The sequence below is a fragment of the Neovison vison genome, chromosome 3 (assembly GCF_020171115.1).
Source record: "Neovison vison isolate M4711 chromosome 3, ASM_NN_V1, whole genome shotgun sequence".
NCBI classification, from domain to species: Eukaryota; Metazoa; Chordata; class Mammalia; order Carnivora; family Mustelidae; genus Neogale; species Neogale vison.
The window spans coordinates 35782884-35810016 of record NC_058093.1 but is presented as its reverse complement, the minus strand read 5'-3'; positions in this window follow the sequence as shown (position 1 = coordinate 35810016).

Here is a 27133-nt window from a genome sequence, read left to right as displayed (position 1 = left end):
ATAAGGTATTAAAGAGTTAATGCAAGAGCAAGTTCCATCTGAGGACGGCACCATCCCAATCTGTGTGAGGGGACAGAAGAAGGAAGATGATTGGTCTTTGTTATTAGGTGTCAGTAGATTGTCTAGTATATTTCCCTTTGCCCTAAAACAGTGGTCCTCAAACTGTAATGCACACCAGTATCACTGGGGAGGCATGTTGAAACCCAGATGTCTTGGCCTCATCCCCAGAGTTTCTGATTCAGTAGGTCTGTGGTGGGCCCTGTAATTTGCATTTCTAGCAAGTTACCGGTGCAATGCTGATGCTGCTCATCTGGGACCACACTAGGAGAACCACTCCTCTAGACAAATCTCAAAGCTCAGCTCTGGATGAATCATCACAATCCATGGTTCCAGATGAGTTAGGGGTAGATGCTGCCCCTGGGGGCATCGATAGCCAGTTTGCAGTAGTGGTGATGGCCTGAATTATGGAATAGGCACAGCTCCAGAAAGGAAGCTGATGGGTGAACACAGGACTCCAGCTCATGTGTCATGTAAAATGGTAGGGTTTGCTTCTTCTGGAAGATGTGCCCTGCAATAATTAAGCAGGTTGTTAGGGTTCTCACTTGGTTGTTAGGGGCAGTTTCTAGGACTAGCTAGGAATTTGCTAATTAGGATAGAAATCCTGTTGAAGACTCTGGTGCTATGATGGTCATGAGTAAGGTTGAACTGGAAGCCATGTAAATTCCAGGAGCTTACCTTGATTAGGCTGAAGGCAATAAGGCTAATTCTAGTATCATGCAAGAAGTAGGCTGGTGCTGAGCAAATACAGAGCTAAGACTAATCCAGGATGCAGGCCTAATTTCTATATGAGTTTTGCCTCTTCAGTGCCTATCATGGTCAGGATTAGGGCAGGTAGGACCTATCTAGAAAACTATTTTGTTTCTCAAACTTCTTTTGACATTGACATACACTATGAAACACAAAATACATTATAGAATAGTATATATACACATACACAGTTTCCCCAAATAATATTTTCCTTACCACGTACAGTGTACCTTATTCTGTTTTGTTCTATTTATTCTATCATATTCCATATGTCATGAATATAACAAAACCTTTTGCTATCCAGTAATTTATTTTATGACCCACTAATGGTCAGAGACCCACAGTCTGAAAACGTTCACTTAGAACTTGCATCATATGCCATCCATACCCTTGACTTACAACTGGCCTTCCCAGCCCCCATGCAGCAGCTAGCACATCAAAACCAGCTGCAGAACACGAAGCCATTTCCAGTTAAGAGGCCAAACCCTTCCTGCTTCACCCAGACAAACTATTACTTCCTGGAGGCTCACTTCCGGGGTCAGCCTCTTCATCTCAGAGCTCTGTGGCTTACTGCATTCTATGCCTTGCACAATTTTTGGTTTTGACTTCTTTGACATTGTGAAAAACCTCAAGGGAGAGGCTTTCTCCTCCAGGCTTGGATTTGGGAACCCCATGGGTTCCCCATCGGTTAAGCTGACACCACCTCAACCATTGAGGCTGGACAAAGATAGAAAGCCAGGCTTATCTTGCTTTCTCCTTTGTCTAAGTTCTCTTCTTCTAGTTAAATGTTTCGCTAACAACTTTTTAAAAGGCCCTATTCATGTTATAAATAATAACTACATAGCCATAAGCTACATAAATTAAAATAACTGCTGATAAGTTCCAGTTGGTAAACAAAACCACACTAGTGTGAGAACCAAAACCAGGGTACTATGCAATAAAGAAGCAGTTCTAATATCTGTAGCAACCACAGTGTGGACAAGATGGATATTAACCAATCAATCAACCAACCAAACAAAATTACCAACAACCCAAGTGTTTGAAGAAGCAAGCCTTAGTTAAAGCCATATGCAAACATAACCAGAGAGATGGCATGGTGATAAAGCCACATTTAAAGAAGACAACCTGTGTTTGTCTATCACAGTAATAAAACAATGATAAAATATCTTTTTTCAGGCTATCAAATCAACCTCTGCCCAAAGATATATTCCAAAATCTTAATACTTTAAAGGATATTGTCATTCGTAAATTGCTATAGTCACTTTGGGACACAGTATGGAGGTTCATGAAAAAATTGAAAGTAGGACTTCCATATAATCAGCAATCCCACTTCTGGGTATAAAGCCAAAGGAAATGAAATCACTGTCTCAAAGAGATGGTCTCTACACCCATGTTCATTGTACATTATTCACAATAGCCAAGACATGAAGGCAATCTAAGTGCTTGTCAATGGGTGAATGTGTAAAGAAAATGTGATCTGTATGTATGGAATATTTTCAGCCATGAAAAGATGGAAATCCTGTCACATATGAAAACATGGGTGGGCCCTGAGGATATTTTGCTAACTGAAGTAAGTCAGACAGAGAAAGACAAATGCCTTATGATCCCACTTACATGCAGAATTTTGGGGTGGGGGAGAAGACAAACTTGTAGAAACAGAGAATGGCATGGTGGTTACCACAGGCTGGAGGGTAGGGGAAATGGGGAGATATTGGCTCGGTGGCACAAAATTCCAGTAAGAAGATGAATAAGATCTAGGGATTTACTATTCAGCATGGTAATGGTAATGGTAATTAACAATTCTGTATTATGCGCTTAAAAGTTGCTAGAAGAGTAGATCTTCAATTTTCTCACCACACACATTAAAAGGTAATTGTGTGAGATGATAAGATGTTGACTAACCTTACTGTGGTGATCATTTCATAATATATATATGTATCAAATGATCAGGTGATACCCCTAAAACTTACCTCATGTTATGTGTCAAATATACTTTAATAAAGTGGGAAAAAAATACTGTCACAATGGCCAAGAAATGTCATAGAAGGTACCCTTCGTTTCTCACCACTCTTCAATTCTTAATCCAAGATGGTACTTTCTTGAGTAAGGTAATTTACCTCTTAAAACAGCTGTTTTTAACAAATCAAAATGCATAAGACTCACCCCGGGAAATGCAGATTCCAATCTCTAAGGCTGTGTTAGAGATTCTGATTCACTACCTCTGGGGTGGAGAAAATGAATCTGCATTTTTAACACTACTGTTTTTTCCCCTGTGCATCTCCTGTCCCACCTCTGCTGCAAGTGATATTAATATAGGTAATTCTCAAAGGCCACATTTGGAAAATATTATCAGGAGATAAAACAGTTTATTTCAAGGAGGTCACAGAGCCTCTTCCACAGATGCACATTTTGGTGAACTGACGTTTTGATGGAAGGACGAAGTTGTTTTTCATTTTTCTTCTCTCACTAGATTAATGGTCAGTTTCCAGAACTTTCCATGTGACTGTTCTCAAAGTCTGGCAGGCTGGCTTGGCGTGAGACCTCTCAGTTCCAAAGTCAACACAGGCTGTGAGAATACAAGGATGGGAAGCATGGCCAGGGAGGCAGGGAGAGACGCAGCTGGTGTCCTGACTGCTTCTAGAGCAGCGTGTGAGTCAGCACCTGCCCCCGTGTGCGGTCACAATGCCCACCTCCCCCCTCACAAGCATTTTTTTTTTTTAAATCCTCAGGAAGTTCCAGAAAACTTCACGACTCAAAATCCGAGATCACAGGTAGAAAGCAAATTTTACCTCATGAAATCAAAGACAAATACAAAAATAAAATGAAATAGTAGGTCATTTCCAGCCAGGTGTACCAAAAAGAGGATCTGAAACCATGATCTTAAAAAAAAAAAAAAAAAAAGGAAGTTGTAAAACATACCTAAGGAGGGAAGTGTGTGGTTTTTAAGAACTTGCTGGCTCATGGTCTAGCTTACTTACAGAGACCTAGAACTCACCATCCCCAAAAAGTTATTTATGCTTCTCTGCCTGAGTTCTTTATTTCTGAAATGGGACACAACATTATTTGCTTCTGAAATGATGCACAGAGTATCATGTGAAACTATTGGGCAGATCTGTGCTCTTTGAAACACTATTCTTGTGATTTTCTTGTGCAAATGAGAGAATTTACCTCAAGCTGATTAGTGCCTTCAGTCAGAGAAAGAGAAACTTTTGGGGCATGCCATTATAAATGATAATAACTATCAGCACCTTATTGGAAAATAAGTAAGTACAAAGAATTTCTCAGAAGCTCCAGCGTGCTTGAATAAAGAATCAAGTCCCCCGCAGATTGAAGTGATTTATTCTCAGACAATTCACCTAGAGACATTTTTCTCCCATTACTAAAGGTCTGGTAAAGAAAAATCTTGAATGGCACATTCAGCAAAAGGTATCTTGGAAGGTCCTCTTAGTTCCTCTTTGAGATCCAGCAAGGGGACAAAGTTAGAAACTGGGAAACATTTGGCTGCCTCCTCAACAGAAAGAGATTTAATCCCATCTAGTATTACATGCAGCTTTGCTCAAAATAAAGCAGCTGCTTGGGAGCTGATTTCAGCCCGTTCCTGTCTAAGCAGATCCATTTGTGTGTGTGTGTGTGTGTGTGTGTGTGTGTGCGCGCGTGTGTGTGTGCATGTGTGTCTTCTTTAGCTGAATCTGACTTGTCAGTCTGAGAACATATGTGTATGCCATTCTAGAAAGAATGCACATTTATTTTCCTCCCATTTAATGTTTGAACATGATCACAGTCACCAGATGGGTCAGAAAAACAATGACAGCATGGTATAAATCTTCAGAGGGTTTATCAATCTGATTGGATTGAGAAGATAAAGTGGATTTTGCTAGAAATCCAATAAACTCTCCTCACCACAAAGAATAATAAGGGCTTGTGCCAATTCTCTCCTTTATTACCATCTCTGCCCTTTCGCTTTTTATTCTCGCTTCTGTTTCACTTCCTTCATATTATAAGGCTCATTTTACTCTCTAAAGATGTTAGGTGAACCTCAGTTCTTCTGGACTAATTAATCAAAGAAATTGGAGACAACATATTGGCAGTGGAAATAACACAGGGCTTAGAACTGGACACGCAGGAGTTTGAAGACAGGCTCTTCCTCTACCCCACTGTGTGGTAGCTGAGGCTCACTGTCCTCGTGTGAAAAAATGAGGCTAACCTTTCCAGGGCTCGTGAGTTCTGGAGGTTATAGACGTGAGGCATGTAGCATGATTTCTGGCCCCGTAAAGGGTGACTATTTTAATCTTGGGCACCTGAGGTTCTATTTGTTAGCCAGAAGTTCATTCTCTTTAAGGAGGCAGAAATTGTTACCAAGAGGGGAGGAACATTCTTTACCAAAGATCTTCAGTAGCACCACAGGATATAACCTGTATCCTCTGATTTTGTAGTGGCCCTGACTGTGGGAATGGCTGTCCAGCTCAGAGATTTTTTTCTAAGCATTGAGATGTTCGATTTGCTATTGTGCACTCATCAGGAACTTGCAGGTCATAGTTCTACATGCAGCAAGGGCTACTCTGTTCCACTCGGCCATGACGCTGCAGATGTCTGCATTTAAAAATGTAAGTGCTGAAATTCTGTTGGAACTTACTAGAGTTCCTGGTGATCTTACTTCCCGCTGTAATTAGCACATGCAAATTTGCAAAATTTACCTCTGAGGTTAAAATGCCTTCATTTTGGCTAATGAACTTAATAGCTGGTAAGATAAAAGGCAAACGATTTCACTTAGGTCATTATTCGTTATTGCTGCTTTCACTGGGAAAAGTAGACACCCCCCTTAAAATGACTTAGAAAACAAGAGAGGGAGATTTTTAAATTCAGTAACAAAGAAGCTTATTTTTATGATCACATTTTAAGACTTCATATTTAAGGGGGGGGCAATCTTTTTGAGGAGGGACAGGTTGAATTGAGCCATGTGAGGAAGAAACGCATGTAAAGATTGAATAAGAACATTCCAGGCAGAGGACTCATAGGCTGCAGATATCCTGAAGTGGGAATGGATTGGTGATTGAAGGACAGTAAGAAAGGTGATATAGTTGGGATATAGGGAATAAGGGGAGAAAGGTACAGGGTGATGGGGGATAGGGAACAGAATGGAAACAGGAGGTACCAACTAAGATCTTGAAGTTGGACAGATTGCCAGTGGATGTCTTTTGGCAGAAAATGGAATGCTTGGCAGAGAATGGAATGGGGTGGGGCATGCGTAAAGGCAGGAGCCCAGGTAGGAGGCTAGTGCTATAGTGCAGGTGGGAGATGTTAGGAGATACTGGGGTCCTGTGCTAGGGAGTGGCAGCAGACATGGAGACAAGTGAATGGATCCAGGATAATTTTGGAAGTAACCTTTGAATAGAATGTGCTGATGGGTTGGCTGTTGGGAGCAGAAAGTATGAGGCAAAGAGAGAAATCAAAGATGACCCTTTGGTTTTTGTTTATCAAAATAGCTGGCTGTAGGTACTGACGCAGAGCTGGGGAGGTGGACAGAGCATGGATGAGATGGTACCGGTCTGGGGAGTCAAAAACCACAGATGGGGTTGCTTTGGCAGGGCCAGTTTAAGACTAATGATGGTCTTTAGAGTCTGATATGGATCAACAATGTAATTAGTGGAAGGATAGGAGGTAAGTTCACCCTCGTTAAGATCAGATTACTGAAGATCACGTGCTCAGAGAAATCTAAACTATGGAGAAAACTGAATGGGACTCTGAATTGTCATGTAGAGCTGCCACTTTTCCTTCATCCCACAACTCTCAGCTGCTCCTTTTGGGTGCATCCTCCCCTCCACGCTTCTCTGGAGCATGCCTACAGAGAGCATGGTGTTTTCTTTTCTCTTTGCGTGCTGGGTTTTGTCCTTGTAATCACGACTAGTTCTTGGTGCCTGGCCAAATGCTGGCACAGACCTGGTGGTCACAAAAGGTTCTTTAAACGAATGAGAGAATGAATGAAGGCATGCTGAGGTCCCTAGATCTCTACTTCTGATCAATCTCATTCCAGGCTGTGATTTGGGGGTTGGGAGACCTTGGACTGAAGGTATGCATCAGCTTTGGCTTGATTTGGATGTGAGCCTCTATTCATGCATGGCACAGAGTTTTCTCCCACTCTCATTTGGTAAATGCCTGTTCATTCTGTTGTGCCTAAATCCTTACCTTGTTAACCTAGCTGCACTTCCAGGCTGTTGAGAACAGACACCCAAAGTTCTTATCAGCTCCCTGTCCTGAACAGTTTCCATCCTCTTTGTGCTCCCTTGAGCCCAGGCTTGTGAGGAAGCTTTGGCCATTTTCCTGAAAAATATTGCCTACTCCCAGGTCCGTGTTTCTGAGCATTCTGGCTCAGCAGGTCAGTCCATCGCTCCTTCTTGGACCCGCCCAGTGAGAGCTGATTGCTAGTGTTCCTATTTGCTGCCCAACACTGTTTGGTTTAACCATATGCTGCTTAACCATAAGCCACCATAACCCTTAACCACACCTTGACTAATGTGCCAACTCATGGAATATAGCCAATTCGACTTACCAGCACCTTCAACTATCCAATCACAGCTATCATTCTCCAGTCTGGCCAAGTCATTAGAGACAACTAATATCATTAAACAAAACACAGAGAGGAGAAAATAAAATATCCTACTGATGTAAAGAAACACAGCTGGCATTGGTCACATGACTCCAGAAGGTCACATGGTTATAAGGTATATTTCACAGAAAGAGAGAGAGAGAGAGAGAGAAAATAACCTAATACATTTATCTAAGAATACTTCCATTTTTCAGTTGTTTACTCCCTTCATTTTCTAGGGGAAAACTTAAGCTCGGCCACTCTGCCAACATTAAACCTTAAACCCTTACTGAGGAGTGGGTATATGCTAGGAACTAGGGATATAAGTTTCCATCCATTCACTTATTTAACTGTAGAACTGAACCCCTACTATGTGCCAGGCACTGCTCTGGCTCAAAACCCATCCTTGAACATCTTTGACCAAGATGAATTTAGGAGGTACCCTCTCTTCTAGGGACTGGCAGAGAATGACAGATAAATTCCTTGGTGGCCTTTTTTTTTTCCCCCACAATACAGTTCAAATTCAGACAACTCTAACTATAAAGTAAATATAAAGAAGTCCAAAAAAGTACTGATTTTTCTTCTGGGATGATAATTTTGTTAAATATCAGTTATCAAAATATTTTTATTTTTCATTTTTGTTGTGGCTATTGACTCTTTTGCTAAAAGAGTCAACAGCATATTTCCTGATTAGTAAGCCAGCACTGCTTCCGGTTAATGGGAGCAATATACAGGTAAACAGATTTGAATAAATAATTGTGACGTAAAGAGACACACCCTGTGATAGAAGTGCATCTAGACCAACAGGGATGTAAACACTGCTCTGTGTGACTATAGCACTCTCGGGCCCTCCCTCCTTCTTTTTTTCCCTTCACATTCATATTCAGGGGAAATTATTTCCAGATTCAGGACAAAATGGAATGTATGAATGTAAATCACAGCACTCACAAAAAATAAGGTAACACATGGTCATTTAGGTCTTTGTGTGAGATGAAGGAACAAACTCAGAAATATCTGCCTGTATTTTTGAAGCTTTGAGGTCTTGTTATTGCAACCCTAAGGTGTGAATTGTGTGCACTGTGTCTGAAATTAAAGTTTAGGATAGCCGCTAGCTCAAAAGCTTCATATGCTGCTTTTTTCTCCTTCACTAAGTTTTAGCTTACACAACTTGTTCAAAGGATAGCATCAAAGGCTCGTTTTATCAGTTAGTTTAGGGTAATAGACTGGGGTTGAACTCTAGTCAGTAAAAGGAAACTTTTCAGACTTGGAGTTAAAGTTCAATCTGTTATTCTTGGCAAATGGCCCAAGAGGGAAACAGAATTCATGGAGGAGGCTCGTTGGCTGGACAGCTATGTGATCCAACGGTTGCTATGAGCAGATCACAGAATGGAATCATCAAATGAATGTTCACGCACTACTGACAGCATGGAAATATTTCCTTTTCCTTGCATATCTGTTTCTTTAAATGCTGTTCTTAATGCTCCTTCAATATAACAAAATCTCAGTCACTGTGAGTGAAAGAATAAACGTCTCCATGTGGACTCAATTCTGGTGTTCATTAGGTTAGAGCAATCAGGAATGTATTTCCCTTGGGACTCATGTTTCTGCTTCATGTTGAAGGTGATTACTTGGCATTCAGATCAGACTGGTAATGATTTCTCCCGCTCTGATGTCCAAAGACACGAAAGAATTCATGTCTGGTGCCACTTGTGAAATGATTGAGAACAGTGGTCAGCTGGGGGCAGTGCCAGGATACTCTTCCTGGGTCTAATTGGTAGTCTTCCCTACTCTTGTCTTAGTACCATCAAGAAGGAGGGGTCATAGGAGTATAAAGAGAGGGAAAAAGAGGCAAGGAATTGGATAATGAGGGCCCAAGACTGTGCAATGGATGGGCACGCTCTTACTTGATCACACATGGGAACTGTCTGCTGCTGCTGAAAGGAAGTCATTGCTGGACTCAGCCCCACTGCTCCTGAGTGCAGGCCATGACCCCTCTGCTGTTCTAGGGGAGGCTGGTCAGCCTATGTGTACATGAAATTGTATGGGGAATGGAGGGGGGTCTGTGTCTAGCGATTGATACCACTTGTAAGTCTGTGGTCTCTCCTTGTCCAGTCACCTTCTCTGGGCTCCACTCACCTCTCTCTGCTTTGTGTCTTCTCTGCCAAACCCAGAAAAACATTTTGGTGTCTGGTAGGAGTTTTGCTCTTCCCCTACCACACCCTTGGCAAACATGTACATTTTTCCTAATCTATTACTTAGGCACAATCATCATTTCAAAAGTATTATCTCATCCGCATCATCCCATAGGGTTCACAGGGGAGGATGGAGAATGAAATTGTCAGTGCAAATGCAAACATGTCCCAAGATGATAAAACTATTCAGAGGTAAAATATTTTAAAAAATATAAGTGAAGGGCACCTGGGTAGCTCAGTTGATTGAGCCTCTGACTCTTGATTTTTGTTCAGGTCATGGTCTCAGGGTTGTGGGATTGAGCCCTGCATAGGGCTCCGTGCTCAGTGGGAAGTCTGCTTCTTTCCCTCTCTCTCTGCCCTTTCCCCCATTCACATGCATGTGTAAGCACGCATGCGTGTGTGCTCTCTCTCTCTCTAATAAATACTAAATTAAAAAAAATATTTAAAAAATATTTATAAATGGAAAGGTAACAAATGTGATTGAAATCCATTTTTCTCAAACATATGATGATAATAATAACAAACACCCATAGAGTGATGCCAAACATTGTTTGAAGGCTTTGATTGTAGGAACTCATTTAATCTTCACAATAACTCTGTGAACTTGGTGCAGTTATTGTCTCCATTTTTAACAGATTGGGAAACTGAGGCACAGATATGTACAGCATTTAGTCACACAATTGGTAAGCGCAGACCTGAATAAGACAGAATCTGTGTACTTCACCAGGGCAACACATGAGTATAACATGCCAGCTGAAGCAAGAAGACATTATGCAAATAGGAAAACCATGTGGGTTTGGATTCAGAGGGCTCTGCTGCTGGACAAGTCACTCACCTAATTTGAGTCTCAGTGCCCTCAGTAGAACACAGAGATAATGTGCCTGCTTCACAAAACTTTGTATTGAGGAAGACTTTCATGGGAAGGCACCTAGCTCTAGGCCTAGGGCAGAATGAACATGCAATTGTGTTTTCTTCTTCCCTCCTATACCTATCCTAGTCCTCATCTGTCAGATTCAGTCTTCAGGTATATTGCTGCATGATGGAGACAATATTATTAGTGTCTACTCCAAGTGGGAATTTTTAATTTATTTGAGAAATACTGAATGTTGTGGCTTATACAACAATGGCTCCCCAAATATATCCATGATGCAACCCTCAGAATCTGTGACTTTACAAAAGAGACTTTGCAGATGGAAGAAAGGTTGCTAATCTTTAAGTAGGGAGATTGTCCTGGATTATTCTGGTTGGTCCATTATCATCACATCGGTCCTTAAAGGTGGAAGAAGCCAGAAGAGTCAAGGAGAAATGCAGTAGAAGAGAAGGCAGGAGAGATTCAAAATGTGAGAGGAACCCCACTCACCACTTCTGGCTTTGAAGATGAAGTGGGTCATGAACCAGGGGATGAAGGAGGCTTCTAGAGGCTGGGGATGAATGGCGCAGTGCTTATAGACAGCAAATGAGCAGGGCCTCTGTCTTCCAGTCATGAGGCACTGAGTCTGGCCAGCACCCAGAGGGAACTTGGAAGTGGCTTCATCCCCACAGCCTCCTGAAGGGAAGGTAGTGCTGCAGACAACTTGATTTCTGCCTGGGAGCCTCTATGCTAAGGGCTCCTGCTGAGCCATGACGTCCCTGGACTGTGGCCCTGCAGAACTGTGGCATAATAAACGTAGTTTGAATCTGCTAACTTCGTGGGAATTTGTTACCATGGCAGTAGAAAATCATACAAATATCCAGTTTGTCCCAAGAACTTGGTGAGGTCTTGGGAATACAGCTCTGAGCTGCACAGATTGCTATCTGGACAACAGGCTCACCCAAGTCCAGAGATCGGCAGAGGCCATTTCTTTTTCAATATTGTTTGCCAATTGTCCCTAAAGCTAGTTTTTGCTGGTGTGTGCCTTGGTCTGCAGCTGTCAGACAGTCATAATCACACAGGGTTTTTCTCTGGAACTGAGGTGTAAACACTTGTGAGCTGTTTTCCATATAGTCCTTGGATGACCTGTGGAAACTCAACTTCCTCCTAACACTCAAATGCCTGTCTCCTTCCCAGACGTGGCTGTGCCCCTGTGTTCACAGATGTGGTTTGGAAGACACTGCCTCCAGCTCAGGGAGAGCACATATTGGATGGAATAATTAGATTAGTTGCCCAAATTAGTTTTTAGGAAATATTCCCATGTGTGTCTTTTTTGACTGTTGCCCCTTTTGTAATTCTTTAGACAATGGTAATTATCAGATGAAGGAAAGAATTAAAATGGAAAGACAACAAAAGCGTTCTCACTGTACTGATCTCAGACAAATTTGAGATCATCAGACAATTGGTTGAAACAAACCAAGGTCACATGCAAACAAACGTAATTATCTAAAAATACAAAATACTGTCCTCTGCAAACAACCTTAAGAACTGAACAAATATTTAGATTTGCCAGCATCTGTTGAAAATCTGTGTGAAATGTCTCCAATAAACTGAACAATGCTTAAGAAACACTTGGGCTAAATAACCTGGAAAGAAATTATTCATATTTATTAAGGAATTACATAAATCAAAGCCACACATGCCAGAATATAATCCTATCTGGAGAATTTACCTCCTGGGATAAGGTTTTCCTGACCATCTTGTCCAATTTATTATACTAGTTAAGTCTCACTTTATCTTATTTATTTTCTTTAGAGTATTTAACAGTGTTTGGCATTATCTTCTTAGAGTGGTTCACTCATTGTCTCTCTTCCTTTCTAGAACGTGAGCTCTGTGAGGGCAGGTCCCTGTCATTCAGTTGAGATGCCATTCAGGCAACTGATAATGAATGTGATTTTTCTCTGGAATCCTGAACTTTCTTCTGCTCAAGTGTTTTCAAGAAATAGAAAATATCCCAAAATCCAGTCTTGAACATGGGCACCCAGAGCCCAAACCAATCAGCATATTCTATCCAGCTGGCTAGAAAGATCAGTTTGTGATGGGCACACAACCAAAGTCATGCATACCAGGATGAATGTGATCAAATTTTCTGACTTTTGTTTGAGCTTTTCTACTTGAGTCTTAAGCCTATGGGGGTTGACATTGCTGTTGCCATTCTACCTCCATATTGAGTTTATCAGAAAGGATGGAGGTTGAGCCCAGAGATGGAGGAAAGGGAATCTTGATGGCACAACTTGGGCCCCACATCCTTCTGTGTTGAGCTCCCCACAAACACGGAGTTTTTACTTATGGACCAGTAAACATTTTTCTCAAAACAAAGATCCTTAAGCTGAATTCTAACCGGTAATTTCAATAAGCCAGAGAAGCATAAAGTGCTGTGGAGTAATGACCTCATTAATCTGGGCACAAAATTTCTGCAACTGCAAGTGAAAAATCATGTGTGTATATGAGCTAGTGGGGGTGTCACTCGCCACTCATCATCCTTTGTCTTGGTTCAGTACATTTAGAAAACTCGAGACAGGAGAAACAACATAGTATATTCACAACTCCCTAAAATGGCAAGTGAAGTTTCTGATTTAGGGCTTTGGAAACCAAATAACATTTCTGTTGTTCCCAAGCTGGCAGTTCTAAACTAGTTGGGTAAGAACCTTCTACTCTATATATTGAATATCACTGGCCTTAGTGTAAATTATTAACGAAGTCAATTAGTTTGAGTTCACAAGATATTTTAGGGTTTTTTTTTGTTGTTGTTGATGTTACTATTTTCCTATGCATTCAGGTAACTATGGAATGGCCAATGGATGTAATCTGCAAAAGCAAGAAATCCTGAGCGGGACTGGTTGACTGATGTATTGTCATGAAATTACAAGATGGCTGTAGTGCTGGGTACGCTGGTGACAGTGAGAGGTATAGTAATCTGACTGGTGCTATTTCTCAACCTGTGGTTCAGTGACTTGGGTTCTTAGTCAATATTTTAATGTGAAGAAGAAAGAGAAAGAAGTGGAACAGCTGCCCTAGAGAATTATGTGGAGACAAAAGAAGAGATTTGCAAGAACAATCCTAATACACCAGGAGGAAATCAAGAATTAATCATTAGTCCTGCTCTTGGACCAACCCATTGGGCACATTCTGAAGTGTTAAGTCCATATTGGTGAGCACATTTTTGTTAGATCATAGATAGGAACAAAAGAAATTATAGAAGGCCAGACCTCGATAATCTCAAAAATCTCATAGAAAAAAGAAAAACAAAGAGACATTCTAGGAACAGACACTTAAGGATATACATCTAAAGGTATGTCCTAAATCGCATGCTTTGGTTCTACAGGAAGGTCTTGGCAAACACCACAGAACACACCACAAGTGCCTTTAGCAAATGTCCAAAATTACTTCATGTAGATGCATGTGTGACCAAAGGGAAAGGTTGAGGTTTCAGAGGGAGGGCTAAATACCTGGACCTGGGTCCAGGAAGATGGGTGAATGTTTTCCTCTATTCTGATGGCCCAGCCTTCGTGAGGAGGGAAAAACATGAATTGAGTACATCAAGAATCAAAATATCAAGACTAATTCAACACAGAGCTAGGAAATAGCTGACCTAAAATCCTCTTATTGCCTAAAGATAATAGGATAAAAATGACTCTAGCTTCAAAGGAAGGGAGCACAAAGGAAGGGAGCACCATATTTTCTGTGGAAAATGTGCCCTCTCTCAGATCCCAGGCTTAGTCAATAGGCTGGCAGGTGAAGGACAGGCCCTGGGAAGAGAGCAGAGAGGTGTGCCGAGGCAGACAGTCTGACCAAGTCTAGCAACGGGTCATAAGAGGAAATGTGGGTGGGTCGTGGGTGAGTGGAGTGACTGGGAGCTGGTGATAAACAAATGGCAGAGGCTCAGAGAAGCAGGTGGTCCCAGGAAGGTAGGATACATCACTCCAGAAATGAGAGCCGTGGCTCAAACAAGGCAGAGACTCCTTGTACCCCTTGGAATAGGGGTAAGACATCAAGCACCAATGTCAAATGTAGGAGAATTGGGTAAACGAGATTTCTAGATCTCAAGCACAAGGATGAGACGATTTGGTGCTGGCAAGGATCTCCTGTGGGTGGGTCTCGGCTTTGTACTCTTTTAACTTTAGGGTAAAGTTCAGTGTGCTGTGGACAGCTTGGACAGCTGTCTGTGGACAGATCCAAATCACAGATCTGGAGATCTGAGGGCCATGTAGGTAAATGGGGTGCAGAAGATCATTATAGGCCTTTGTTCCTCAAATTTCTGTTCTTGGCCATTCTCTCTTCACTCTCCTTGGATGTTTTCCCTCATTGTTTCAGCTTCCAGCTACAAACTGAAACTTTCAATTATCTATCTATCTACCTACTTACCGATCTACCTATCTATCTATACATCATCATTTCATGTTAAAAACTGCCCTCAAAAGTCCCTGGGACATTTTTGGCCACAACAACATGGGACATAACGGAGTAACCCCTGGAAATTAGGAAAGTACCTTGAAATACTACCTTATTGGAAGTTAATGATTCATGTGATACCATCATTCATTCATTCATTCATCTTCCCATCCAAAACATATTTACTTAATGAAATCCCTGCTTTCATGGAACTTGCTATCTAGAACTCAGTTTCATTTCTTAGCCCTGAATCTTACAGACATTTCAGATTCAGTGTGTTCATGTCACATTCACGAGGAAACATGTTATTTGTTGTGTTGTACAGTTGGTCTGAAATGCTGCATATTTTGATGGCTTTGTATTAACAAACAACTTTGATCTTAGAAAGTAGCTTGGTAAAGATCGTCAGCAGTTTCTAGGACTCTTTCAAACCGAACGGCTGCACTTCCAAACAGTCCATAGACTGGTGATGCACAAGCAAAAAGTAACAATAGGAAAATAAGTTAATGTTTCTCATTAGAGATATATGTCTCTTATGGAAAATATAAATAACTAAAAATAATAGATTTACCTATAATCCTACAATCTACAATTAATCACTGCTAATTATCCAATGTATTGCTTGCCAGTTTTTATACATAGCTAACCTATACTATAGATAACCTATACTATTACATGTCCTTTTTTTATATATTATATCACAAATTACCTTTCTATACTATAACCTTAGTGGCTATCCATGTCCCACTCTACAGATGTACTGTAATTTACATAATTTATCTCATATTACTTGAATATAGATTGTTGCCAATATTTTCAGTGCTATAAATGATGCTACCATAAACATATCATAATGTTATCTTTGTGTCCATTTCCTCTAGGACAAATACTCAGAAGAATTTAGGGCTCAAAAGGTATGCAAAACTTTCAATGCTTTTGTTATATGCATATCATTATATTTCACTCCAGAAAGCTATTATGCCCATATTTACAGTGAACAATTACAATCAATTCCTTAATTATGCTGTGACTCTATAAACTCCCCTGATAAGTGAATGCAATTGAATTCACTGTTAAACCTTCTTTGTATGTACCCTTCTTCTGGCAAATAAAATAAAGTATTTTGTATTCAGAACAAATACCTGAAATTCTGGTGATAATGTCCTATTAGACTGTGTGTAATGGTGTATTAGATAGAACTACTTACAAAAATTTATTTAAGTATGTTAAATGTATCAAGTGGCCAGAGACCTGATGTCAGGTTAACCTTATGCTGGTTGCATTTCTGGGTTGTAGTGGAATGTGGAGAGTTTGGGGCTCTTAGGAACGTATGGCTTCATTGCAATTCTGACTACAAGTAACTTTGTTTCCTTAGGCATCTAGAGAGACTGATGAAATTGGTGGCTATTCCCCAATCCTTCATTGTTCGTGAGCTGTGTTCAAGCCAGAATTTTTGGAAACGTTATTAAGTGGGTTGTGGCATCTCTTTTCTTTTTTCTTTCCTTCCTTCCTTACTTTTTTCCTTCCTTCCTTCCTTTCTTCCTTCCTTCCCCTTCCTTCCTTCCTTCCTTTCTTTCTGGCATCTCTTTTCTTAACTTTTGTTTTAAATTCTTTCTGGCACAGTTTTACATAGTCTTCCTAATTTCTCAAAGACTGCTATCCCCAGAGCAGATCTTTAAATTATTGGAGTATTTTAACCTGAAAAAAACTCACTGGTGAGGGAAGTGTGGTGGTTTAAATATGGCTATAAATTCTTTGCTGCTCTTCCCTGTCTCTGCTCCTTTAGAATTTGGAATAGTTTTGTGACCTGCTTTGATCAGTGAAAAGAAAAGGAAGTGAAGTTGAACAAATTTTAGACCCAGGCCTTAACAAGTCTAGCAACATCACCTTTTCTTAGGGTGTAGCCACCAAGCTGCAAGGAGGCTCCAGATAGGCTGATGAGGGACGAACCACCAAGTGGAGAGATGCCTTGGCCAATGAGAGGCTCTCCTTGATGTCCTGGCTCCAGGTGTGCTCCCAGCTGAACCCAGCTGCATGAGTAACCTCAGTCAGCTATTACTACACTTGTGGAGTGGAACTGCACCGCTGAACCCAGTTGCCCCATAAAATTATGAGAAAAACTTTCCAAAGTGTTTTTTAAATTTTTTAAAAGATTTTATTTATTCATTTCACAGAGAGATCACAGGCAGAGAGGCCGGCAGAGAGAGAGGGGAAGCAGGTAGCCTGCTGAACAGAGAGTCCAACTCAGGGCTCAATCCCAGGACCCTGAGACCATGACCTGAGCCGGAGGCAGAGGCTTAACTCACTGAGCCACCCAGGTGCCCTTCAAATGTTGTTTTAAGCTAGTAAGTTTTGGGGTGGCATGCTATGCACAAATAAATAACTGAAACAGAAAAATAAATGTGCAATTTCAATTCATAGTAATACTGGGTATAAAGAAATAAGTGGTAAACATAAGTGAATATCAACACTTGTCTGGGGCAGTCAGAGAAGTCTTCCTTGGAAGAATGATTCTTGACTTCAATTCTGAGGAATGAATTAGGGTTTCTGGGCAGATGGGGGTAAGGATTTTTTCAGTGGAATGAGAAGCCCAAAAGATGAGTTGGAGACTTGAAATAATAGGACATCCTCAAAGGAACTGATAATATTGACAAGGGTTTAATCGGGTGGTCTAGAGAGCACCTCTGTGTAAAACTAAGAGGAAGAATAATAAGAGTAATCTCACACTTCTCTTTATTTTGTATCATTTTATTAAAGGCAAAGACCCTGTAGTTGACACATTTCACCTACTCACATTTTACAGGGCCAAACATTTTTTCAAGTATTAATGAGACAAAAGGAACTGCTTTTGTTGAAAGGCAGTGTCTGATCCTCATTTACTATTCTAGCTAAATGATTAATTCATTCCAGAAACAAAAACAAAGACACAGACATATTATAAACATGAATTCCTCAAGAAACCCGTCTATGGACCACCTAGAAGGCTCCCAGGGACCACCAGTCAGGATTAGTCTGGGCAAGATTATGACATGCTTGGAGTTTATCTTGGTGTTCCTGGACTCCCATCTCTGTGTCTTCAATTCAGTCTCTCAGTAGCATCAGGGTCTCATCCTCTCTGTGAAAATCTGCTTCCCAGAAAGGATCAGATACACATGTTCTTACTTAGAAGCACTACCCTAAAAAGAGGGGTATTGCCTCTCCCCCAGAGGGATGTCCATTATATTTGTTAGAAGAAAAGGACTTAAGCTAAAGGGAGGATTCTGTGATGGTGGACACTTTTTTTTTTTTTTTCTTCCCAATAAGGAGATGCCTGGGTGACTTAATCGATTAAGCAACTGACTCTTCGTATTGCCTCAGGTCATGATCCCAGTTTCATGGGATCAAGCCCTGAGTTAGGCTCTGCACTCAGTGGAGTCTCTGCTTGTCCCTCTTCCTCTGCCCCCTCCACCCCATTCTTGTGCTCTCTCTCTCTCTCTCTCAAATAAATAAATAAATAAATAAACTTTAAGAAAATAAGCAATTTAGTATGAAAGAATTTGGAGTTGAGGTAAGGAAATAGAGCATGCTGCCTTCTCAGTTTTTCTATAATCAAATCCTTTTAAGAGACTCCTATGCCTCTCATAGTCGATCCATTCAAGAAGTTATCATCAGAAATAGCTTAGGGTCAGACTAGGTACTGGGGAGAACACAGATGTTAAAAGAAGTAGCTAAACGCAAGGAGCTCATAGCCTAATAAAAGATGTAAGAATTGATAATGCATGCAATAAAGCAAGAGAGAATAAATCACAGATAAAGACATACACAAGTACTATATGGGACAGCTCCTCATCCCTTCCAAAAAAGAGAGAGAGAGAGAGAGAGAGAGAGAGATGATTATTTCTCAAAAGTGTAATTCACCAGAGTGGAGTAGTGGTCAGGGCAGGAGAAGGGCAATGTGTTAGTATTTTTTTTTTTTTTTTTCATGAACACAGAATCTCTTTCCATTTATTTGAATCATATTCAGTTTCTTATCAGTATCTTACAGTTTTCAGTGTATACATTTTCACCTCCTTGGTTAAGTTTACTCCTAAGCATTTTTTTAAAAATTTTTTATTGTTTATAAACATATATTTTTATCCCCAGGGGTACAGGTCTGTGAATCGCCAGGTTTACACACTTCACAGCACTCACCAAAGCACATACCCTCCCCAATGTCCATAACCCTACCCCCCTTCTCCCAACCCCCCTCCCCCCAGCAACCCTCAGTTTGTTTCGTGAGATTAAGATGTGTTAGTATTTTTAACCCTACATAGGAAGTATTAGGAAGTAGAAGTTTATGAATTTAAGTTACTTCCTGAGTAACCTAGCTCATGACTGGTGTGCTGGAGCTTAAGGTAAGTGGAGGCATGGAGTTGGAGATGGAATAGGGGTCATCCTTTAATTCCAGTAATAAGGGTAGGCATTGAAGCTCTCTTGTTCATCTGCGGGGTAGAGTGTATTGGTGGATACAAAAATGACATGATATACATTTAAGATGTTTTCTCTGATATTGTGAAGGATGGGGTTAGAACAGAAAGAAACTATAGGCAAGAAGACACATTACAAGGATTTATCTATTCATTCATTCATTCATCTATTCAACAGAAGCCTAAGTGTATCTATTATTTGCTAGGCATTATGAAGAGCTTTACAATAACCCCTGTAAAAGAAGGTGAGACATAGAGTGAGCTAGAAAGATGGCAGTAGGATTTTAAGGGGATGGGATCATCCTTCTGCTCTCTTCTCTTGGGTATTTTTCTCAAAAGCAGGGCGTGGCTCTTCCCAGTTGGCACTCTGCATATTGCAACTGGCTGGCTGTAAGGAGAAGGGGTGTGAGTAATGATGACGCTCTGGGAGGGGCCTTTGTTCTCTGGATGAAGGTGGAGATTCTGAATCCTGGGCTTCTTCCCTGAATTCCAGAGGGAGCAGGAGCTCCTATATACATCTCCATCTTACTCAAGCTTCCTTCCTATAAGACCCTGCTAATGATATCAGCTTCTAGCAGCTTTTAGGAATGTTCCCTCTTCAATAGCACTAACTTGGGAATGTGGTCAGAGAATCTGGATGCTGTTGTTCAGTGTGGGTATTCCAACTGCAGAGGTGATGTGTCACTAGGGAGAGTATGGAGGTGACTAATGGTGGGGGGTGGGTTGGGTTGAAGGGGGAAAATGACAGGATATGTATCTAACTCAAAAAACTCGAGAGCAATTGGAATATTACCAGTTTGCATTTATTTCTTTCAAATTTGTTCATTCTCTTTCTTTACTATATGATTTCACCTTTCTACCATTTTCTTTAAAATGAATAGTATAAAGTTGCCTTCTCTTTGCAGATTTCTTGATTTTCCTTTACTTTGGTTAATATCCTGTTTAAAGTACACTATGATCTGTTGTGTTCTTTTGCTTCTGTTGGAATTATCTTTATTTTTAAGTAATGTCCAGTGAATTTAAGTGGGGAGATTTTCCCGTGATTGGTTTAATAAAATAGAGGAAGCTATGTTCTTCATACAAATATTTTATTCCAGGGTGTCATTCAGAAAGAATTCTATTACCATGCTTTCAAATTAAGTCTATGGTGTCAGTTAGGAGATAATATCCTCAGTGGCTGAAACATTATATCTTTGTATTCATATATTTATTTTTTTAATGAGAGGGAGGGAAAGAGAGGGGAAGGTTGGAGCGAGAGAGAAAGAGAAAATCTTAAGCAGGTTCCACAACCAGTGTGGAGCCTGACTCAGGGCTTGATCTCATGACCCTGAGATCATGACCTGAGCTGAAATCAAAATTTGAACACTTTACTGAGTCACCCAGGTGCCCCTAGGTATTTGCAATCAGAGATCCATTAGGGCTGTCTTTCCCTAGGGCCAGAATACATGGGTCTGGGGTGTGGAACAACTGGGAGTTGATCCTTTCACTGATAACCCAACTGTGATTATTTTGCTTTTCATTCATTTTGGAGGTCTTGGTTCCTGAGAGATAAAAGTTTCCATTGGCGACTATAACAGTGCAACACTGATTTTATGGAATTGGAAGATGAGACTACCACCTAGCCATTTTGGGATCCTTGTGCCACTGAGTCAGTGGACCAAGAATGAGTCACTCTACTGGCTAGGCGACTGACATGACCACCATGGGAAATTGGGTAGGTACTCACAGTGAGAGCAAGGAGGAGTATGTGGTAGCTGCTTTCTGCAGCTGCTACTTCTGTGATACCTTAGGGTTCTGTTTCTGGCTTTTCAGTTATGGGTAGCTGAGGAGTATCTAGGAAATAAGGCTAATTTGGAAACATGAGTAGAGATTTTCTATGGAAGAAAATGACAGACTTCAAATATAAATCTTGATCAAAAGGAGCTGGCTACCTGAAAAGTTACTGATAAGCATTCTTTGCGGGGGATGGGTGAGGCTGACGTCTCTTTTTGGTCACTGTCATTGTTTATCTACTCCAGGTTTATACTAAACTGCTCAAATAACGTTTTGATAGGACTCTGGCTAATTCAGAGCTTCACAATACTCAGTATTTTATATATATATATATATATATATAAATATATATATATATATATATATAAAAATATATATATATATATATAATAAGATTTGCTGTAGAGAGGTCAGCTTTAGACACGTAATCCCAAATTCCATTCCCACCATCTGTGATTCACTAACTTAGAGTGCATTAATGAGTGACATGGCATTTAGAGTCCCTGGGGTAAATGAGGAGGGTGGCATCTGCTCTGCCTTGTCCATAAGGTTGGGGTAGGAATGGAATACAATAGTGTCTGAGGCTGTGCTTAGTCAATCATGAAGAGCTGTATACATTTCGGGAACTAGGATGACAAAAGCTGAAGACAGTCTCAAATGAAGACACCGACCTCATCTGTCCCACTAAGCGATGCTTATTGGTAACTTTTCAGGTAGCTGGCTCATTTGCAACAAATGGAAACTGAGAGGACCAAGAGGTCCATAGATGAGTCTCAGTGCTTTTTTTAGATAGAAAATCTCTACTCATATTTCCGAATGGACTTCATCTCTTCCCGATTGCTACTTTCAAATGTTACCCATGTTCTATTTTAGTCTTGGCCAGTTATGAGAAAAATGTCCACATTATTATCATTGCAATTTTGCTTTTATATTTTAGATTCAATGTGGTCCTCTTGTGCTGTAAAGCATTCTGGATTTGCTTGTTCCAGGGCTTGGATTCTGGTTTCATTTCTGCCTCTTGCTAACTGCAAGCCAATTCCTTACCCTCCTGGTGTCAGTTCCCTCATCTGTTAAATGGAAAATATGTTTTGCTATCTGTCTCACAGGACTTTTATATTTCATAAAAAGTGCTTTGTCAATTCAAAAAGGGGTGTTACTATTATTGTCAGTGGTGTTCATGGTAGTGGGAATTCAAGATTGTTTAAAAGGATCCTTGAAGCAGTGTCTGGAAATAGCTCCTTATGAATTAGCATTAAAATGTGCTATTTCAAATCTTTCCCATTGATGCACATTAAACACATCCTGGTAAAATACGTGGCATTGAATTTCAACAAAGCATTAGTTTCTGGAGCAAGATCAGACACTTCAGCATCTTTCCTGGCAGTTTTGATCTCATGAATTTATCCTAATACTGCAGCCACTTGCTCGTGTCTGGAAGAATGATTACATGGAAGAGACGTTCATGTGTCGGGAAAGGAAAGACCGACAAATGAATACTCAGAGATTCCAGAATCAGGAGCAATTGAGTCCAAGGTTTTAAATATCAGAGATGTCTATGTTAGAAGTGACATGCATGACAAAGCCATTGAACAGAAGTGTAGAAAATACCCCAGACCACATTACTTCTCTGATGGAACCCAGAATAAATGCTCACCACCCAAAGCTGACGTGTCGTACATTTTTCTTTTGGCTACTGTTTTAAGCCACTTCCAGACACAAGAGGGAAATGGAGAATGGAGTCAATTATCTGCAGAACTCCTGCTAACAAGCAGTAAAGGCTCATTACATACTTATTAATTCATACAAAATCGGTTATGTCTGACTTACTTGTGTTGGCTGTCTATATTGATTGGATTCATTATATAATTGCTAACTAGTTGAAAGATGAAAGGATATCGCTCACTTAAGAAACAACGAAGACATGATTTGTGTGCGTGTGGTGTTTTTATTTCCACTGTAAAACTAATCAGATTTAATAAGACAATCGAAACAACTCCTGCCAAAGTAACGCAATTGAAATACTTAATAGTTATTGAGTCTCAAAATCATATAACAGGCTGTTTCTTGATTGAAAGGGCATATGTTCATACATAGAAATGCTGGCAAATCACTACTCCCTCCTGGTGAATTATTGGCTGTCTATCCAGTTGTGAATGTGTGAAGATCACAAGCTGAACTAATTTTAGCTTTTTGTTAGATTTTCCATTGGGTGGATTAGAAATAGTTTAGAGGTCTCCTCAACTGTCTCTCAAATCATTCCTCACTTTGAAAAGAATGTCTTCATTTAAGGCTACTATTTCATGTGATGTTTTCCTGTTTCTTAGAATTTTATAGTTAGACTTCTCAAAATCATTAAACTGCCAGTGGTTCACCACAAAACTCTCATCTGTGTCTGCAGGCTCAAAATTGTTCAAACACTTATGGATTTTAGGTATTTTATTTCCAGTACATACCTGGTTTTCTAGCAGAGCTAGCTCCTTTTCCAGCAGCCTTGATTTAGTATGCGAATGTGATTTGTAGCACAGTTTACTACTTAGGAACTAAGGACATCTTAGGTGCATATCATCATGCCTCAGAGGGTTGAAAGAACTCCTTGATGAAGTTACAGTCATCTCCGGACACAGGGGTGGAGGTGGTCTGAATCTGGCTGACCTGAAGTGGGATCCTGGTAAGATGTTCACTTAATGATATGAATCGCTGGGCCTTATTTTGTGTTTTTTGTTTGTTTGTTTGTTTGTTTTTAATCTGCTTTAAAGGAGAAAGGCAGATCTTTTACGCTGCTTAGGCAGCAACAGTGCTTAACTGAGATGGTTTTTTGACTAATGCAATTGTTTGTCAGTGAACAGCACTATCTTTAACAGTCCCCACTGCTGCGCTGGATCCTCTCATTTACCTTTTATGTTGGGAGGAAATTCAGATGTAACTGTTAGCCAGTACCTTCACCTCATTTTATCAAAGAGCAGTGCAAAGCCTGGAGAGATTAACTGACACAGGGCTTGTGACAGAGCCAGGTAGTTTTGACCCTTGGCCCACTGCCTATAGACTTTTCCAGTGATAATGAGGTGAACAACACAGGATGGTTATCTTTGTCCTTCAAGATTTCTGAAATCAGTGTTCTTATTCTTTGCAGATATAAATGAGTCATGTCAAATTAAAAATGACTCCAAACACTTCTCTAGAAGAACTTGTTATGGGAAAAGGAGATTTGCTGTTAGCTACCACTGCATAAGAGATTACCCTAAAACTTAACAGCTGTAAACAAAACACACTTATTATCTCACAGTTTATGTGGGTTAAAAGTCTGGGAATGTTTTAGCTGGGTTCTCTGCTTCAAGGTCTCTCACAATGCAGGTGTTGGCCAGGACTATGGTCTCATCTGAAGGCTCAACTGGGGAATGATCCATTTGTAAACTCACTCATATGGTTGTTGGCAGGATTCAGTACTTTGTGGGTAGTTAATCTGTGGGCTCTTGTTCCTCACTGGGTGTTGGCTGGAGGCAACCTTCAGTTCCTTGCCCCATGGGCTTCTTCAACATGACAGTTTGTTTCATAGAAGCCAGAAAGCTAAGAAGGCAAGAGAAAAAGAGAATGCTAGTAAGACACAAGTTACAGTTCTTTATTGCCTAATTTTAGGAATGACAGCCCATCACTTTTGCTGTGTTCTATATTCATATCCACTAGAAGCAAGTCCCAAGGTCCAGCCCATCCTCAAAGGAAGCAGGTCACATGAGGGTATGAATACCAGAAGGAAGGAAACACTGGGGAGAAAGTTTTCTGCCATTTTATAGAGTTATATATCATAAATGTATCATCCTACTTGTCAAATATTTAACACATATTAAATCTCATTTACTTTGGTTTGCTAGAGTTCATCACAATGTACTGTCATAACCTGAGTTCACAGTATTGTCACTAGAATACAAATGGGGATAAAGAGTGGATAATCCCCCTCTACCTTCTTTATTCTCTTTGGTTCCTCTTTCTCTATTGTAAGGCACACAGAGGAAACTGTACTTACAGGAAGTGCTTCTGGATCTTCTGTATCCTTCTAGATCAAGATAATCACAAATTTATCTCCAGCGAATCACAGCAATTCTACTGTGAAGCAGGGCTGATGAGAGACACACCACCATCCACCTACGCCTCTACACTTTAGGGACAAGGAAGCCTGACTGAATCTCAGGTCTTCTCAAAGATTTATTGATTGTTTTAGGCACTAAACTGACATTTTGAATTATGTCTGAGTAAAAATAAGAAGTTACCTATTTGTAATGATACAAATAAATACCTTTTATTTCAAACCCTAAAAAGTACACTTGGCAAAGAAGAGAAAATTCTAACCCTCTATACTCAATTTTTTCTGTTTCTCCTAACAGAACCAAGAGCTTGATTTAGATCTTTACACAAACATAGAGGAAGAAACAAGTGTGAGAGCCAAACATAAAAAAAAAAAAAAAAATCATTCTTTTTGGCCACTGTGCTCTCATACCTCATGTGGGTGATGAGCCTGAGATCCCCAAAGACCATGTATGAGATATACACGATAGTATCACATTCAAATGGCCTTTTTTCATAGGCTAATGTCTTTGGTTTCAGCTATTCATTCTTTGTGCTCGGTTAGCATTTCGCTCACCGAAGTGGATGGATACACGTGCTCTTTGATGTCAGTTTGACTTGCTTTCCTCTTGAATAGTTGCTGCGGAAATTTAGCCCTGGTTTAAACATATCAAATTCACCCATTATCCTCAGAGAAGCAAGCTGGTTTTCTTCCCTGGGAAGAAGTTGACCTATAAAAAGGGATACTCCAGGACAATGATGAAAATTAGAGGTTTCAAACATCCAACAAAGGATATTTAGAGCAATATTTGGCCACTGAGCGAGAGAGAATGAGAGCAAGAGTGTGTCATGAAGAGAGAGAGAGAGAGAGAGGGAGAGAGAGGAAGAGAGGAGAAAGAAAAATCCCTTTGTAAATAGTCATTGAAATACAACTTCAAATACTCTGTGTTTCTGGGAAGAAAGCCTCTATGTAAAAAAAAAAAAAAAAAAAGTAGCATCCCTCCAGTACGTTCTAAATTAAGTTAATAAAAACAAATCGAAGCAAGGGCCAAGTCTGCTTTCTGGATGCCACTGTGAGAGTCGGACTCTGGCAACCGTTTCCGTGAGAAAAATTGGTTGATTGTGGGAACCTAATGATTTCTGTAGATTTATTTCTGCAGCAGATATATGGTGAATCAGGGCATCATGTCACTCTTCCTCTCTTGTCCTCTCTCTTTTTAATCTTCCTTAAAATTTTCCCTTTATCATCCCAAAGCAAAACAAATAAAGTCCCCGTCTCTCTGCCTTTGGGGGCCAAAAAGCAAGTGAATAGATTTGTCACGGGCCATTCAGCACTCTTGAATTGGAACAGAGCTGGAACAGCTCAGGTGTCTGTAATACAGATAAAAGGGGGTTGCCCCGTTCCAAAAAAGAATCTGTTTTTCTTTGATGGTACCTCAGGAAAGGTCAAATAGGATTAAATTTTTAAGTTGACCAGAACAAAGATAGATGACTTGATTTTCAGTGCAAATTTGGTTATGTCAAACCGAGGAGCACCAGGAATATGATCGATTAACCTCTGGAGAGCCAGTGGCATATTTCATTTCACTCCCTTCAGTGTCACTGTGGGCATAGCGCTGTCTTTCAGGATGATGGATTTACAGGGATTTCCAAATGTCTATTAATGCCCTTCACCCACTTTGCTGAGATCAGTCATGTGAACAAATGGTTTGAAGATCTTGTATGAAGATGCTGTAAAAAGAGTCATTGGTTTTTCTTATTCATAGTAGTTATCATGTACATGGGTAGAGAGACTTGAATTTGAGAATTAATGTCATTGAAGGTAGAGCAATGTTTGAGAGCTATGAATTTCCTGAAGGGTTCAAATAAAGCTGTCTACTTCGAAGAGGATTTTTGTTTTCCTATTTGTTTTCTGGAAGTACATTTTTCTACAGCTTTCCTTACACACATTTTATTTTACGTATTTCTACATGCC